Source organism: Phoenix dactylifera, chromosome 17 (genome assembly GCF_051530095.1).
Source record: "Phoenix dactylifera cultivar Ajwa chromosome 17, Ajwa_hap1_PhDact_Kaust_v1.1, whole genome shotgun sequence".
Lineage (NCBI taxonomy): Eukaryota > Viridiplantae > Streptophyta > Magnoliopsida > Arecales > Arecaceae > Phoenix > Phoenix dactylifera.
Genome location: NC_143206.1, coordinates 404978 through 424735, shown reverse-complemented (window position 1 = coordinate 424735; position 19758 = coordinate 404978). Strand labels below are relative to the sequence as shown.

Here is a 19758-nt window from a genome sequence, read left to right as displayed (position 1 = left end):
CCAAAGTTAGTCCACAAGAAAACTCTTATAGAAGATTGGCATGAAGAAGGTATGTCTATGACCCCATCTTGTAAAATTTGAAAAGGATGAGCAAAGTAAATCTATTGTTTTAGAGCTGTATTGAAGCATGATAGAATAATTATTTTATGGGTTTTTTGCATGGATATCCTTTTAAATATCAGATTTTGCGTGAATACCCTTCCAAAATTGATATTTGCATGTATACCCTCGTAAAATACTTGTTTTGCTATGTTATCCTTTTTTATTCTTATTTTTGCATATGTACCCATGCCATCTAACACCGTTAAAAAATTAACGGTTTCAAATTAAAATGACTAAAATATCCTTAATGGGTAGGCGTGCAAATAAAAAAATTTATAAGGGTATACAAGCAAATAGTAACTTTATAAGGATATTCATACAATTTCCTATATTTAGAAGGGTATATACGCAAAAAAAAAGCCTAGTAGATGGAAAGAATTTAGATACATTAATTAATGTGATAGCCTTTATAATTCTGTATTTATTAGGAAATGCACCCGGTCCTAGTAGATGGAAAGAATTTAGATACGTTAATATGGTTGTCATCATTTGAGGAACAACAAAACAATCTCCACACACACACACACACACACACACACACACGTGTCTTTGTATGTATTTGCTAAAGGTATGCCTGATATCTACGAATTCGGGTAACAAATGGAGGTAGATATCCCAAGATGTTCAAAGTAAACGAATTTGGTGTATATAGTATTATAGTTGAAGAGTACATCCCACAGTCCCCCATCCAAGGACCAAGAATGATAAGAATGCTCAAAATAAGTAATTAATGGAATACTGGGAAACATATGTACTCTAGTTTTGCCGGGCTATATATTTTATTTAAAAACAATATATGATAACTTCTCTTCTTTTACCTAATCCCATCTTATCAGATTAAAATTCATTCCGACATGCTATGGCTTTAGAATCTCTGAAAAAACGAAAAAAAAAAAAACACACACACACACACACACACACACACACACACACACATATATATATATATATATATATATATATATATATATATTTCCCCTCTGCGATCACCTCCTCAATCATTCAGCTTCTCATACGTAATCTATGAGCAGTAATTTGAAAATATGCAGAAGAAAACCACCTTATCCTATAGTTATACATCAACCAAAAGCACCAATAGTTCTTCAAATTTAAAAAAAAAAAACAAAACAAAACAGTCACCATGTTTGTAGTAAAGAAGAGATATTCTTGTACCAAGATTTGCATTAAACACCAACCAAGATGAATAGGTAGGAGTAGAAATAATAGCATTAATTCTACCAACCTACTTGTACTAGAGAAAAAAGAACAAATCTATATCCAACATAATCTTCACTGCTCCAGCAAAACATGCGATCAAATCTGCAATTAGCAAAAAAATGAAAAAGAATAAGTATGAGAATTAACTCTATATCAACAAATAAATTATATTTAGTAATAATGCTAAAAGTGATCCAAATAACTTGAAAGCAAATAAGGTGCAAACGTTAGGATAGGTATATCCAACATGTACCAATCAAGATTGTGGGTAGGCATTATCTTCTCTAACTAAAGTTTCCATTCTCTTAGTTTGCTTGCGGGGTCGTCCTTTATTTTTTTTTCCTCTTGGTGCTACGAACACTGCATGTGTGCCTCCTGAACATGACACTCTTCCTCTTGAACCATTTCCCTTAGGCCTGCAATATTTTAATGATAACCAAGTGATAAAACACAAACATCATTAAGTTAGAGTAGTGCTATATGTTACCTCCCAAGCTTCTTCGGTGCAGAAGAAGAGGACATTGAAGCTTGAGATTCCTCCACTACTGAATTTTTGCAAGTTTTTGCATGATGCCCAAGATCACCGCAACGCTTACATTTGTGCATCTTCTTCGATGTATTCTCATCTGTACCCCTAATTCTCTTCTTTTTAGGCCTTCCTGGAGGTCTTAGACTGAGCTTAGGAGGCAATACCTTATATCCAATATCAACTTTTATCCATTGGACCTTGTCAGGTAATGGTCCAATTTCTAATGCATAGGCAGTCTTATACTTGGCAACAGTGAAGTACTCCGAGACATAATTTTCCAAATTTGCACCTCTCATACTACAAATAAAAGCTGCAGCATGCACACAAGGAATGCCCGACACCTCCCACAGACGACAAGAGCACCTTTGTTCATTTAGAATTACTTCATGTCTTCCATTAGTCTCAATTACTTCTGCTCTATAATCACTGGTTCTATAAACATTATAATCACCTAGCTTAAGGCTAATGTCTCTTACATACTTCATTACCACAGGAACTAAATTTCCTTTCCAACGGGCAGCCATTCTCCTTCTTGCTTCCATTTTCACCATAATTTTTTGTCTTACGACATCTAATAAATCAAGAACTGGCCTATGTCTAGCCTCAGAAATCCAAGCATTGAATGACTCCGAAAGGTTGTTTGTTATATAGGAGCACTTATCTGTGATGCCAAACTGAGATCTACTCCATAAGCCAATATTTTCAGCATTAAGATACTTGAATGCCTCCAAGCTAGCCTCCTTAATTTGATTGATGATATCGTCATGTTGGACTTTTGTATATGCCCTTGCAGCTCCCCATACCTTAATTTTAAGCCAGTCTCCTGGAAACTTTGTTTGAAAGTTTTTTGTACAAGTGTCTCATGCATTTTCTATGCTCTGCTTGAGGGTATATATGTTGCACTGCTTCTTCGAGTCCCTTTTGTCGATCTGATACAAGTACTAGACCTTCTGGAGTTTGAATTGATTCTTTAAGTGCCTCCAAAAACCAAGTCCAGGTATCACTATTTTCAGATTCTGCAATACCAAAAGCAACTGGAAACAAACCATTATTTCCATCAAGTGATGTAGCAGCCATCATCACACCCCTGAACTTTCCCTTTAAGTGGCAACCATCTAGGCCTATGAAAGGCCTACAACCAGCTAAAAAGCCCGTACTGCAAGCTTGCAGACAAATAAAGAAGCGGTGGAAGTAATGCTTGTCATCAACCACATCTAACTTTAGCTTTACTACACTACCTGGGTTTCTTCTCAAAAGCTCCTCCTTGAAATCCTCCATTCTCTCAAAAGAATCTGCCCAATTACCATGAATCATAGACATGGCAAGCTCCTTTCCTCTCCAAACTCTGTGGTATGGAAGCTCAAGATGATAGAATTGCAACAATCTCCTTTTTAACTCAATAGGCGATAGGTCACCCTCTTTTCGTAGCCAACCAATGATCCTATCACATATCCAAAATTGTGTGGCCATCTTGTTGCCACATTTGTTTATAGATGAGCACGTATGAGGTTCCTTCAATTTTTTGACCTGCACATACAAACAAAATAATATATTAATACATGCAATATTTTTCATAAGCCCTGTAATTAAAAGCTAACATATTTCAACCATAATACCTGAAATGTATGACCATCACATAATAGTGAAGCATGAAGTCTCCAATTACAAGCTTCATCTTTGCAACTCACTGTCATTCTACCAGGCTCACTTTTGAGAACTCTTACGGCAAATTCATTCAATATAGCATACTGACTCAGTGCCACCTTGAACTGTTCTCGACTTGTATATTTTGTCCCTACGGCCATGTTAGGATCCACAATGTCCATCTCATATGTCTCTCCCTCATACTCTATGATATTTTCATCATCATCATCAGAATCGCTATTATAAATACTGTGATAGCTACTCTCAGAACCATAAATTTCAGTATCTGTTTTCTGCTCCTCTTGAGATAAAGTTTCATCATTTACCCCAACAAAGTCATTATTTTCAATAGCAGTAGCTAAAGTATCAATGCCTATTGTAGCTAGATGCTCATTTTCGTTGTACCTTTGGTTTTCTCTTACTTCATCCTCTCGAATCTCTTCTATTGCAGTTGCAGTGCTTCTACATGTTTCAATTTGATCTTGGCTGCCTAGTGTTGATTGAGAAAGTTGTATAATATTGGTCTCTTTTGTGACAAATATGAAGCACTCTTTTAAATCCTTATACTCCTCAAACAAACTCATTAATTTTTGATCTGTGTCTAATATCATGTAAGACTTAGGCATTAAATGTCTAATCACAGACCAAATCTTTATAGTCTCTTCAAGCTTCAAATTGAAGGTATGCACTATATCATCATATAGGTCCTTATAGCAATAACAGTCAACATCAACTAACCAGCTCTTTTGTCTTCCAAAGTAGTACTTAAGTCTTGTAGAATTCTTAACCTTCTTAAAATATCCTCCAAATTTTACCTTCAATTTGAATAGTTGTTGCTCCATTTAAGAACCTGTACATTGAATAAATAAATATGCACGATATAAATTGTAAGAGAGTGTTTATCAACCAAATGTATTCTAACAAAATAAAAGAAAAAAAGAATAATATACAACCATATTATATTTCAACAATCAATCAAAAATGGGTTCGTCTTTCTTACCCCCAAATAAAGTATATGGTATACAGTTAGAAACCAAAAAATAGAGTTTCAATATAGGTTCACAGCGAAAAATAGGAATGAAATAAAATCAGCTACAACAATCATTATTGTTGTTCCAACACTTGTAATGATTATTTTTTTTTGTTCAAATTAATAGAAGAAAAATAGTATAAATCAACGAAAGAGAAGAGAGGAAAAGATGATATTGAAATACCTTTGTTTATGATCAACTTTGTTTATGATCAACAGATGGCAGAGTTTTTGAAGGTTTGAAAGATCGATTGCGTCTTTGGAGAGGAAAGATTTACAACCCAGAAATTTTTTTTCTTTATTCTTTGTTGGGTTCCAGAACAGGGAGGAAGGGGGTCGGAGATCCCGAGCGAGCGCCTCGTGATCTCGGGCAGCTCTCGCTCGCCATGTGCCGCGGGATCGCGATCTCGCCATCGCGAACGCCCGCGGGCGAACCAGCCAAGATCTCACGATCGCGTCTCCCGCGGGCGAACGCCAGCGATAGCGTCGCGATCTCGCGAACGCCCGCGATAACGTCGCGATCTCGCGGACGCCCGCGATCGGGATCCCGATTCGTGGGGGGCGGGCGGGCGCCGGGGGGTGGGGGCGGGGGTTGGGGAAGCCGGCCGCCGGGAGGGAAGCCCGCGGGGGGGTGGGGAAGCCGCCGGGAGGGGGGAAGCCCGTGGGGGGTGGGGAAGCCGCCGGGGGGGGAAGCCGCCGGGAGGGGGGGCGCCGGGGGGAAGCCTGCGGGGGGTGGGGAAGCCGCCGGGGGGGGGGGGGGCGCCGGTGGTGGGTAAGCCGGGCGCCGGGGGGGTGGTGAAGCCGGGCCGGGGGGGGGTGGTGGTGCGGGGAACCCAGGCGCGGGGGTGTGGAAGTGGAAGAGTTAAGGGTAATAATGTCATTTCGAATTTTATTTTTATTTTTAATTAATATAAATACAATTTTTTTAAACACCGTTAGAACAACAGTTACATTAGGATATTTGTACAATAACAGAGTTTTACGAGGGTATACATGCAAATATCAATTTTGGAAGGGTATTCACACAAAATCTAACATTTAGAAGGGTATCTATGCAAAAAACCCTTATTTTATCATACAGCTAGTAGACCAGATTGTATGCTCATTATGTGACCTTGTGCAAGACTTCAATCTAACTTTAATGAATCATATTTTATTGATAACAAATAAATCATAATCTGAATTTTGATAGAAACAACTGTTTAAGATAAGTTGATTAAAACTTAGCTAGCGTGTCTTATTGATAATTATCTTAAGCAAATAAAATCTAAACTAAATCGATTTTGAAAATAAGAAATTAATTTAACCTTAATAAATCTTCCTATTGCCTCACATGCTTGTCCTTGAACCATCTTGGTTAATGAAACTATTTCTTTAGTTCAAGTGATATGTGCTTGCTTATATTTAGGCAATCTCTTGAGTAAAGTGACTTAATATTCAACTATTGTCATATCTTATATTGAGTCATCTAGTTAAAAAATATGTTGGATGAATGGTTTGTATCTTGAAGAAACTAATGACTTTCTTTCAAGAAAGAAAAGGAGTTTGTTAATAATGCAGGATCCTTGAGCAAGAAAATGAGAGATTTCAACTTGAAGGACACCTCCACATAAGATACAATAAACATTCACATGCAAACAAGAGAGACGACCTTCTTCAGCCAAAAGTTGATACATAAGAAATCTAGTAGGTATTTGACTTGAAGAATGCAGAATGAATCGGTAATTCTAGATATCTCTCTCATAAATTAGCTAAGCAAAGTCAATAACTTAAATCTTATTGTGGCATGATTAAAATCTTTAAATATTAATTTCTAGATATCATGTCTATATATGCATTAAATTGACTTATGCTTTTAGAAATTATTTCATGGTTTGCTCAAACTAAAATATTTCTTTGCCTATATCATAACCATGAAATACACAAGTAAATGCTTAAAATTTTGATTTAAAATAACTTGTGAGAAGTTATGAATCCTTGAGCACAATAAAAAAGTTGTTTGCATGATATACACCTATATGATACATAAGATTATTTCTTTATTCTGCTCTTCCATGTAAATTACTTGAGAATAACAAAAAGAGAGAGAGATAAAGAAAAGAAAATGGATATTATTCAAGAGAAGTAAAATCTAAGTAAAGGCAAATACTCCAATCTTAAGAAAAAGCAAAACAAGCATAATATATTCGGCACATTTGTGAGACTTGTGTGAGCATTCTTTTGGAAGGGATAAAATCCGTAATTAAATACACTTAAACAGGAAGAGTTTGAAGTAAACATTTTAACATTTCTATATTGCTCATCATAGGGATGGTGCCAATGGGGAGGCTAGTGGTAGTACCCGGCACTATTTGATCCAACTATTCGGTGTAGGGTATATTAGGGACGACACAAGAGGGAGGCTAGTGGTAGTACCTTGATGAGAGCACAAAAGTGCGACCTACATGTTACTAAAATTAGTGTTATTGTTAACCGATAATAATAAATTCACTAGATTAATATTATATTTGGATTTAACATAGATTAGTATAAATTATAGATAAAATGCACATTGAGTACAAATTTGACTTCAAATCGGGTCCGAGTCGGGTTCGGGTCCGAATCGGATCCATTTCTTTTGAGCCTTTGGAAAATAATTTTGGGCAAATCTAAATTTGCCATAAGGTGCTGGGTGACCCATGACTTGAAAGAATTGCACTTGACCTCCAGCCAAAATAGATGACCCAAAATTTCATATCATAATATATGACTAATCGGATGGAACTTGATGTCTCCCATATCCTCCCAGCAGTCCGCACGCATCACAAAGCTCCCGGCTCCTCCCTCCTTCCGCGTTCAAGATCCACCGCATCCGTGACACACCTCTGCACCCACGGATCCATGTCCTTCCCGTGGTCCCGTTCTTCAACGCCTCAGCCCGCCAGCCAGCCACACCTTCCGCTCCTTCCCAGCAACCAAAGAAGGAAGTCCTTCCGCGTGCCAGCCACCGTGCCAGCAACGCCCGGAATCCCATCATCTCGAAATCCCAGCACCCAAAGAAGGAAACCCCTCTTCCGCATCAGGCCGCCATCTTCAAGCATCCCACGGCACTCTCCACAGATCCCGCATCCGCGAAAGAAGCCCCATCATCCTTCCTCTTCCGCGTGCAATCCCGGGCGATTCACCTCCCAGCAAGGAAGATCCCAGCACCTCCCTTCCGCATCAGCAGCACCCGAAGAAGGAAGCCAAGTCCCCACCTTCCGCTTAAGCTCTCCCGTGCCAGCTCTTCCGAATCCCATGATTCAGTCCGTGATCCCAGATCCCACGTCCATGAAGGAAACTCCAGCCCATCAACGCGTTCACAGTCAGCGATCCAGCCTTCTCCCAGCGCCTCACAGCAGCCCATCCGCATCTCAAACCATTTTCAAGCATCCCGAGCCTCCCAAATCAGCAGCCACAGCAACGGATTTTCAGCAACCCTCCACCGCGTCCATGATCGGCTCCTCCCGAAGATCACGCTCCCAGCTCTTCCGTGATCTTCTCCTCCGCATCCAAGCGCCCGGCCGCCTCTTGCGCATCCTCCGCGTTCTCCTCCTCGTCCCAGTGTATAAGAAGGGGGGAAGAAGAAAGGCAGGGTGTGCTCGGTTGGGGTGGGAACCAAAGGAGGAGCTCGGCTGGGATCGGGTCCAAAGAAGAAGAAGGAAAGAGGCCATCGGCTGGTTCGGGGAAGAAGAAACAGAGAGGAGTGTTGATGCTCTGTTTTCAAACAGAGCACATTCCTTTGTTTTGTTTTGTTTTTTTTATTCTTTTTTCTTTTTTTTTTCATGTTTAGTTTTATTTTTAAGAGCAATGTTTCATGCTTAGTCTTATTTTTAAAGAGCAATGCTTTATGTTTAGTTTTATTGAGAGCAATGTGTTTTGAGTTTGAGTTTTACTTGAGAACAATGTTTTAAGTTTTAACTTTAGAGAATTTTATTTTGGTGGAGTGTTTTACTTTTAAGATTGTATTTATGCTGAAATTTTAATTTCTTTTATGCAATACATTAAATCCTCTTTTATGAAATTTATGTTTGCTTCAATCCCCTTAGTTTCATCCATTTTAATTTTATGTCAGAGCTTTATTTTTCATTAAAAATGCTTTTTGAATCTAAGTACATGTCTTCTAGTTAATTTCAATTAAAAATCATAATCCGGTAGACTAGAGAATCCATCAACATCTCCGAAATAATATTTTCCTTTTATCATTCAAAAATCGATTTCAAATCCGAGTGAACGTTCTAATTTTTATGCAACTCCAATCGCCTCCCTGTGGATCGACCTCTTACAACCGCTATTCTTCGAGTAGGAAAGGTAAGAGTAAAATTTAAATTTAAACTTTGTTCGTCGGTTCTAACAACGATCTGTCTAGCATATTTTTAGTTAGACAGGAAAGGACGAACATACCTCGTGCCCCTTCCAACTCCACCGGATAGGGAGCAAATAGAGTATAGAGCATAAGAAAGTAAAAACGAAAAACAATAACAAAATGTTCGTTAATTGATTAAAAAAAGAAATTCAAAAAAATGAATGACAAAGTAAATGAAAGTATATAAGAAGAATCAAGTCAAGTTTTAGTCACTTGGAAACACACCTTAAGGATGAAATCAGTGCAAGATTATATTTAAATAGGGGGAGTTTATTTAAGAATTGATTTTGATCCTTGACATGCTCACTCTTAATATTTTAATGCATGACTTAACACATAATATATTTTGCATGTGGCATGATGTCTTGTATTATGGGTTCTCAATATTTTGTGATGCTCCATGCTTGGACAATTTGATTGAATGTTTGAAATACTACATAAAATTTTTGTTTGGTATTATTGAAAAGAAAATTCAGATTTGTCGTTCACAATCATCGTTAAAATCTGATAGTTGAATAAATCTGTAAAAAGGAGAAGAGAAGTATATCTCTATATAGGCAAAATGAATTGAGTTTGTTTTATCCTTCAACTAGCCTAACCTTGGTATATAATGTTCTAATTTATACCAAAACTCAACATAAATACAAATATTCTGAATATGCTCTTATATGTTTGAAATATGTGTTTTCAATCGTAATGATTTAAGATGAGCTACAATGAAGAAGATACATATCTCAAATTATAATTTTGAAAGCCTTTTTGGAAATTCTTATGATAATTCAGAATCTGATTTTGTATAAAAGCTTAAACTTAACTTAAAAATGCTTATATCGTTACATCTTTGTAACCTTAGTTATATGCTTCAATGATCACGTCATTCAGGAGAATAACTCAATATGATTTCTAAATAAAAATTTTAATATAAGAAAAACAGAATTAATTTTGACGCCTTGGTTGATTGTCTCGATACGCATCTGAAACATATCTTTTCTTATCCTTAAGTGTACTAATATTGGTCTAAATGATGTGTCTTTCAATGATCTTAATTGCAAACAAATATTTTTAAATATATGATTTTATTTTGATATTAAAAAGATTTATTGTGCTTCATGTATACATTGCTGAAAAACTATGATTAAGAAATTGAGTTCTATAACTATATATACTTCAATGATCATCTATATATTTTTCTCTCTCCTACATTATTAAAGACTTCCATCAAAATATATATATATATATTATTAAAAGAGTGAATGATCTTAAGTCTAGAAACATTTCAGCTCACTCAAATAATTCTTAAAAGAAAGAAAATGTAAATGCTTTTGAAAGAATTTGAGCTTCAAATGAATCATTTTCTGATTAATATTTTAGTACATTTTCTCAAAAATTAAGAGGAAGCATAACTTGTTCTTGAAAGATTAAAAAGAGTGATTGCTATAAATTTTGAATAATTCTAGATCACTCTACATTCTCGATATCATAGAATTTTAGTTTTATTCACACTTGTCATTATAATCTGAAATTCAACAAAAGAAAAGAATAATTAAAGAGGAATGCATCTTTTGAGGGGGAGCTTTAGATATTCAGTATCTTATCCTAAAAATTACTTTAATTCAGATTGTATACCTTGATTTTTATGGATTGATTTTGATGAACCTCCTTATATTGCAAGACTTGCTTTAATTATAAGTTTATACCTTGAGATGAGTTCTATAAAGGTTGTCTTATCTCAAACCTTGAGTCTTATGAAAATAAGCTGAAACTTATAGAAAATATATATTTTTTTGAGATTGACAATTTTATTGAACATTATCTTCAAATTCTAAACTCTTAAATGGAATGATCAATTGAGGAGGAGAAAGAAAATTTCAGAAGGAGAGGTCTTATGGAACTTAATCGCATAAATCTATAACTAAAGGAGAGAGAAAGAATACTAAATGAAAAGTGATCCTAATACTCTCCAATATGTATCATCTGAAATTTAGATCTGAAAATCTTTATGATACACCTTGAGGCTTGTTATTTGGTTAATATATCTTATGCATAAATCATGAACTAAATTGCAATTCAGACAGTTGATCTTAAGAGCCTCTAACTTAATGAAAAAGGGGGAGAATAATGTGTTGAATTTTCTTGAGTATTTCTTAGAAAACCTATCTTTGGAATTTACTAATGAGTTCTTATTGGCTTGTTCTTTAGAACTTCAATTTTTATGCCAATTCATTATTATATGTACCAAATTGTGCTTATTTTCTAAAGGAATAAAAGAAAGTCTTTAAAAGAGCTCTAAGATGTATCAAAAATTGCATGAATCCATATTTTGGTATTTGTGCCCCAATGCTCTTATTATCATAAAAGAATTTTGAAATCATACTTAACATATTGCTATTATACTCCAAAAAGAAAATTAGTTCAATTGCTCTCATGTTGCTAAAATACTTAATATATTGGGCAAAAGATCTTAAATGAACAAGCTTTCATACTTATTATTAAAGAATGATTAGATTTTCATTCGTGCTTTCTTTGAATATCATTCTTGGTACTTCTTGAATTAACTTGAGAAAGTTTCCACCTACACTTGATTTGAAAACTATTCCTGGAATCACATTCGATGTGTTCTCCTCTGAAATTATCCTAATTGGCTCTGATCTATGCTCATTAATCTTTTTCTAACATTATTACCTTGAGTTATATGATTCATATTCTTGCAATAATTTGACATGCAAATCAGAGTACACTAAGGAAAAAGAATATTTGAGTATCATTTGTTGCAACCTTTGTGCTTAATGTTTCATTACTTTGCAACCTTTTTGATGTTGTCAAAAAGGGGGAGAAATATTTGAGTATGAGTATATGCTCATAATGCTTTATGTTTTGAATTGAATACAAATCAGCTTAAATTAAAATATGTTGATTGTGTTAAGCTGATTAAATCTAAAGCATTATCATGAAGTATATTTTAAAGATATATATTTTCTACTTCAAACAACTTAGCTATGCATTACTTCTAGAACACAATATATTTTATATTGCATATACTCCAAGTTTTGTCATCATCAAAAAGGGGGAGACTGATGACCCAAAGATTGATTTAAAGATTGATTTTGATGATCACAAAACCTTGAAGTATAAATACTAATGTTTGTGTTGCAAGGAGAAAGATATTTATTTTGTAAGGAACATAGCAAGTTGGAAGAACACAAGAAGGCCTCCAAAGCTCTCAAGAAAAGTTGGAAGAAAGCTACAATTTATTGGCCCAAGTTTCAAGTTCAAAGGATTCAAGTTGGAGGAGCAAATTCAAAGAAAAATTCAAAAGAATAGTCTCCGAGTCGACTCCTGAAGAACTCGAGTCGACTCCGATGGTTGGCAGGTCGACTCCAAAGAAAGCGAGAGTCGACTCTCAGTGTTATACAAGGCAAAAGTCAGAGACCAACTTTCGGGCACTGAGAGGCGAGTCGACTCCCGCAAAGCCCGAGTCGACTCCGAGACAGCGCGACCCCAAAAAGACAGAAGACAGTATTGTTGTCTCTGAGACGCGAGTCGACTCCAAGACAGTTCGAGTCGACTCCAAGGCAGCGCTACTCCAAAAAGACAGAAGACTGTTTTTCGGATACTGAGAGCCGAGTCGACTCCGGAACAGTTCGAGTCGACTCCAAGACTGCACGAGCCAAAAGACAGAAGATCGGGAGTTCGGCCTCTGAGCGCCGAGTCGACTCCCAGAATTCACGAGTCGACTCGAGTGAGCCAAGTTGAAGAATACATTTATGGATTCCTTGGGATGAGCCGACTCCAAAAGTGCAAGGTCAGCTCCAGATTTTGGCGAGTCGACTCCGGGTTAAGTCGAGTCGACTCCCAGTCGAGAAGACCACTTTAATTCAAATCTGGAACAGTTGCCGAGCCGACTCCAGAAAAGCATGAGTCGACTCCAGATCGCGCGAGTCGACTCCGATCCCAACGGACACATTGTCAGGAGTTGCAGACTGTGCACAACGGCTCTATTTTTGTCTCTAACGGCTAGATTTCTGTTTTCACGACATCTAAAGCTATAAAATCAAGATGAGAGCTAGGGGAGAACGTATGGAAGTGGGAGAGAACATTTAGGGAAGAGATTTCAAAGAGATTACAAGGAAAATCTCCCATAAGCACAAAAGGGCCATTCAAAGTAAAATAGAGAGAAGAAGAGCATCCAAGTGAATCCCAAAGCTTCCTCTCCATCCGTGTGCTGCCTCGGTGATCCTCTACTTCGTGCAAAATCAGAAGAGGGTTAAGGAAAGAAGAAGCCGAGTTCCTCCATCTACAAACTAGTTTGAAGGCTTCTTCTCTTTACTTTACTTATTTATATTTGCTATATTTGCTTATATGAGAAGCTTGTATTTGATTTAAACTCTTGTTCTAATATCTTGTAACTTGATTCAATCAAGGGATTGAATCAAGGGGTTAAGGTTTGTTGGTGAGCCAAAGGGAAAACCAACGTTGTAAGGTTGTGGTTGGTGAGCCTTTGGAAAAACCAACTGGGTTGATTGTGAACCCGAAAAACAATCGTTGTAAGGTTGTGGTTGGTGAGCCTTTGGGAAAACCAACTGGGTTGGATTGTGAGCCCGTGAAAACAATCGGTTGGTTCTAGTCGGTGAGCCTGTGAAAACCGACCGAGTTCGTTGTGATCTCGCAAAACAACAAGTTGGGTTGTGAGCTTGTAAAACAACCGGCTGTAATCTGAGGGATTATAATGAAATTCCCAAGAGGTCTTGGGGAGTGGATGTAGGTGCTGGGATGCACCGAACCACTATACTTTTGTTGTGTTTGTGATGCTCTTTGTTGTCTGACTTCCTCACTCACTTACTTACTTAGATACTATGCGTGCTTAACTCTTCTCCGTGCATCCTTTAGTTGCAAGCATATTCAATTTACTTAATCAAGTCTCATTCAATTGAATTGCATACTTGGGCAAACTTAGACTAATCTTTTATTGAGTCCGCTGCTTAATAGTTGATTAGATTAGAATCATACTCTTGCTAAGTTTAAATTCCACTAAGCATCCATACAACTTAGCCTAATTAACTCTAAAAGATTAGAAGTAGTTGAAAAGTTTTTAAAAGACCCAATTCACCCCCCCCCCCCCCCCCCCCTCTTGGGTTGTCACCTTGGGCAACAGTGAGAATATTCCGAGCCTTTTTTTTAAGTGAAGACACACCTCGAAATAAAAAATGGTGGTACCTTTTCAAGTGAAGGCACACCCTCGGAATAAAAAATGATGGTACCTTTTCTGTAGGAAGGATTACAATGTCCTCCCATTCGATCCTTCATCCATCCATGGTTAGAAGGGCCAGTTCTTGTTCATAACCTAGACGGACTCATGGGGTTTTCTAATTCAGTGAAAGAGACCAAAGAAGAACGTGTTGAGATTTTTTCCTATTTTGTCAGACGAGGAGTAGGAGTCCGTTGACTCCCTTCAATAGATGAGGGCTCTAGCCATGATCGAGCTGCTTCGAAAGGCAGCTTTAGTAAACGTCGGCTTGAATACTGCTTCCACCATAGGTATACTTCTTTGTCTCATATTTTCTTTTATCGATATTGGTTTGTTGATTAACTTAGTTATTCTTCATATTGTCAATGATGAAGTTTGAGGTGAGCGAGTTGTTCACCTCCTCAAGGAAGAGGAGTTCGGAGAAGCTAGCCCCTCCTCGAGTAGGAGGAAGAAGAAGGTGATAGCGAGCTTATCTGTTGTCGTAGTTGGGCCTGCTACTAAATCAGGCTCCGTTGCTAGGACCAAGGAGAAACCCATTGGAGGAGAATCACCTGAGGTGAAGGTGATTGCTGCCCCTCCTATTTCTATTTGTCCACCTGCCATAGAGGTCGTCCAAGAAGCATTCCCATTTGGTGCCTCCAAGGATGTTCCAGTTTGTAGCTACTACAACTTCTATGATGGATCAAGAAGCCGTTTCTAGTCCTTTGGTTGCATCGGATGTTGTCCCATCTTCAGTGGCCCACCCATTGGAACCCTTGACTTCTATGCCTGTTCTTGGATGCTGCCGCAACTCTGATGGCGATGTCTAAACTAGCTTGTACCCCAGCCACTACCATCGAGGTTGCTCATGCATCCACCTCTTCATCCCGATTTGCCCCGCAGTGTATTAAGCTCGGGGTCTTTCGGCCGAATTGGTCAGAGGGCTTCCAATTTAGTACTTTGGTGGGGTGACCCTAAGTCATGTGGGACAAGGTCGAGGAGTTTATGCTCCCGGAGAATGAGGTAGAGCTTTGAAAGAGGCTGTTTAAGGGCATGCTCATCTCAACATGTTGCACCGTAATTGAAGTAAGGGGGTTGAACTTTCCTTGTTATCAAAACCATATCCTCATCCCCTTCTGTGTTATCAGATTCTTTGCTCTCATCTTCTTCCCGAGCAGTTGATTTAAGAGCGATGGTTCTTCTCTTCTTTGACTCATCCTCTTCTTCAAGGCTCTGCTTCATAGATAGCTAATAAGTCATCAGTGAGCTCCTTTGCTTCTTCAATGGCTATGATTTTGGCCTCCCACATTCTTGGTAAAGACCTGAGAATCTTTCTCACTAAGTCACTATTAGTATAGGAGTTACCAAGACTTTTAAGACCATTAATAATATTTGTAAAGCAAGTAAAGCAAAATAGACTCACTGGACTCCATTTTAAATAGCTCATATTTATGTACAAGCATATTTATTTTAAATTTTTTGACTTGGTTAGTGCCTTCATGAGTTATTTCAAACCTATCCTAAATCTCTTTAGCAAAAAGACAAGTACATATGCAATTGAATTCACTAGCTTCTAAGGAGAAATAAAGAATATTCATGGGCTTAGCATTTAGCTGTGCCATCTTCTTATCAAATTTATTCTATTCTGCTCAGGTTTGGGAAGAGACACGCTATCAATAATCCTTGTGGGTATGTGAGGTCCTTTAACTATGACACTCCACATATCATAGTCTAGTGCCTGAATAAGAATACGCATGTCTGCTTTCCAATAAGAATAATTTAAGCCATCAAATAGTGGAGGCTTGTTTGTGGATTGACCCTCAGCAAGAGCTTGTTTGTGGATTGACCCTCAGCAAGAGGGATTCCAATTTGGGCTTTCATAGATCTTTAACAATTGACGGTTAGGTCAATGAGAGGCTTGAGTACCAAGCTCTGATACCACTTGTTGACCAGCTATTTAACCCAAGAGGAAAGGGTGAATTAGATTTTTCAAAAACTTTAACTAATAATGCAGCGAAATAAGTGCTTGATATAAGAGTATAAACTTTAGTAGCAAACAAAAAAGTAAATATGCTGAAGATTAAAGCGATTAGATCGCGTAAGACAAACACACAGAGAGTATAGTAGTTCCATGCCAACTCTATACCTACATCCACTCCCCAAGATTTTCTTTTTGAAAATTTTACTATAATCTTTATGAGGTTATAGTCTGATTATTTTACACGGGCTCAAAATCAACCCAGTTGATTTTTTCAAGCAATCAACCAAAATCTACACCGATTGTTTTACTTGGGCTCACAATCAACCCAATTGATTTTCTTAAGCAATCAACCAAACTCTTCTCCAAACCTATCCTAGGCTCAAGACAATCCAATTCAAGATTTGGATGGACCTTTTTCCAAGTTTCAATCCCTAAAACTTGTTACAACAAGATATAAAAAAATAAATGCAAGTACAATAATATAGCTCTAAAATAATAAATATAAAATAATAAATGGAGCTTGATTTTGTTTGTTGGCTTTGATTGCTCTCGAAGGCATTTCACCAACTCTCAAATATTGAAGATGTGATCTTTCAGCTTACAATGAAAGCTCTTGAATGATATTCTCTTTGAAGCTCTCTTTCTATCTTTTTTTTCTTGCTCTAGTGGATTTTTCTTTATACTACTTAAACTCACTTGTTATCCTGGTATTTCCATATATTTGTACCCTTTGAAAGAGGTTGGAACACTATCCTAAACGTTAGATAGGTAAAAGAGTCATTGTAAGATAGAAATAAAATCATTCTGATTCATAGAAAAACTAGTTGTTACTGTTGTCAGACGTAGAGAAATCGACTCATCATTTTCTAGGATCGACTCGAGATTTTCAAGAGTCGACTAATAATCTTTAAAAGTTATCTCAAACTTGTTGTGGCTTTTGCTGCACTCTATCTTTTTACTGTGGCCATTGTAGAGTTAGCTCTCTTAGTCAAGGGTTGACTCGTCAGATGACTGCGGTCGACCCATTATTTTTAGGGGTCAACTTTTTAAAGAACTAAGTTTTACTACTTTCTATCTTCTTACTATGGCCATTCAAATGTTGACTCATCTATTTCTGGGGTTGACTCTTATCTGACTAGAGTCGGCTTGTGATTCCCATAGGTCGACTCCCCAAAGTAATGATTTTTTTAGCTCTCTGTCTTTTTTCTATGGCTATTCAGGGGTCGACTCGCTTTTGTCTAGAGTCAACTCTTGTTTAATTGGAGTCGGCTCGAGCTCTTCATATGTTGAATCGCCACTACATTGAATTCTATGGCTTTTTATCTATCTTCTGTAACTGATCTGGGGTTGACTCACGATCCACTAGAGTCAGCTCGTAAAGGCGTATCAGACAGCAACAATATGTCGGGGTCGACTCGTTTGAAGCTTAGTCAACTCTTGAGTTAGCTTAGGATGAAATTTTCTGCACTTGTATGTGAGCTTCCAAGAAATATTTTTATGGCATTTTTGGAGTTCAGCTTCTTAATGTGGAACTTCAAATCGATCATCTTCATTTATGAGTAACTAAAGTATTTCTGAAATTAATCAATCAAACTCAAGGCAAATAGATTAGTCAACTTTTTACTTAATTGTTTTGTACCATCAAAATCAATCCTTTAGGGTCAACATCTACTCTTTCTAATTCTAGTGTGCACATTAAATAAAACTTAGATACCCCAACTGATCCAATTCAATATTCTGAAATCATCGAATCTCTCATATATGTGGCAAACAGGACCAAACCTAATATTTCCTATGCTTTAATGAAATTGGGTAAATATACTAATAATCCAAAACAATATCATTGGATCACTATAAAAATAGTATCTCAATATCTTATGGGAATCGTTGATCTTTCTCTTCGCTATACTAGATATCTTGATGTGGTTGAGGGTTACAATAAACAAATTATGTTTCTAAATCTTTAAATCTTAAATCAACCACTAGATATTTGTTTCTTCTCAATAGCACCGCCATGGCTTGGAAATCTTCCAAGTAAATAATTATATCTTTGAGTGATATGAAGCAGAGGTGATTGCACTGGATTTCATCTGTATAAAGTTAGGATGAGTTGAAAATCTAATATCAAAGATTCCTCTACTAGCCAAACCAATTTTAGCTATATCAATTTATTGTGACAATAAGGCAATAATTATATTAACAAATCAAAATAGTACAACTAAAAAGATGAGTTGACACATCTAGCTTCATCATAATATCTAAGATAATGTTAAAAAATAATATAATATCCTAGAAATATGTTAAGTCTCATAAAAACTTGGAAGATCAGTTACCCAAGGGTTTCTCTAGGAACGGAGTCCTAAAGTCATCAAGGAGGATGGGACTAAAGCCTACCATGTGATTACTGACAATAGATAATCAACATATATAACTAGAAATATATTCCATGAAAGATGTTCAATATGGTAGAAACAAAACTGATTGAGTGATCATACTAAAGCACAACTTTTGGAGAATATCTCCTTCCATTCTTATAATGAGTGCTTATACTAACCATAAAAGTAATTAAGGGTTGTGCTGTACTCTTAGTGAATCCTAGAAAGTTTGCAGGATATTAAATCACAAATATTTTTGAAGGGTTCACCTTTACGAGAGCTATTATAAAGGCTACATCTAGGACAAGAACCTAGTTTTAAAGTCTAGTTCATTAGAGCTCTTTTAGATGAATACAATCAATACTAAATAAGATTCAAGTTCATTTGAGACCTCATCCATTGAGCAGTATAAGTTGTCTAAAATATTTGCTTTATATTTTAGTAGTTTTAAAACTGTAATGCTATGATTGGAGATTGTTAGAATAGTTTACTTTTATAATTTTTTGAAAAAGTTTTAAATTCTTTTAAAACTTTGATGTTTTGAATAATCTCATATTGGATATTTGAATGCAAGTAAATTTGCATTTAATGAAGTCCAATAGTTTTAAGCCTAGTTAGATCTTGCGGGTAAGCTGGTGACCGCATGCACATACTCCCTCAGCTCGATCGGCCGTGCCGTGGCGTACACATGGCATGGCATAACATAGTGTGATAGAGGCTTTGGTCTAAGCTATGTTCACTCTATCCTGGGAAGGATCGCTAGATACGTACACGAGGGAGAGTTTTTTTTTCAGGACTGTGTTCATACATAACTTGTTGTAAGCACACCTTTCTAGTTTTCTTTAATCATGTTATTTACTTTTTAATTATTTCCACTATAAACAATTATCATCAAGTCATTAGTATATTATTTTAATAATTTCCAGCACCGTCGCCATTGCCCTACTCAGCCCTCTATTACCATCCCAGCTGCCATGCCCTTAAAACACCCTAACTCGAGGCTCACGGCTGTGGGGTGCTGCAGAAAGAGCGTTTCGGTTAGGGCGGGGCTTGGAGAGTGGTGATAGAATTAATAACAAAGCCACGGTTGAGATGGGAGCGGCCGCAACACCGACAGGCACCACCACAAGGAAGCGGCGGGGTGGCAAGTTGATGATATCGACAATGCACACGGCCATTATACGTACATGCACTGAAGATGTGAAGCGGCCATGCGTACAAAAATAGCATCGTGGTAATTTTTCATGGAAAATCCGATTTCTTTAAACCAT

General features: G+C 37.1%; 1 pseudogene; it reads right to left on the bottom strand.

The window, feature by feature from the left end:
- Positions 1-1589: 1589 nt before the first annotated feature.
- On the bottom strand, positions 1590-3226 carry LOC103723383 (uncharacterized; annotated as a pseudogene).
- Between the last annotated feature and the right edge of the window lie 16532 nt (positions 3227-19758).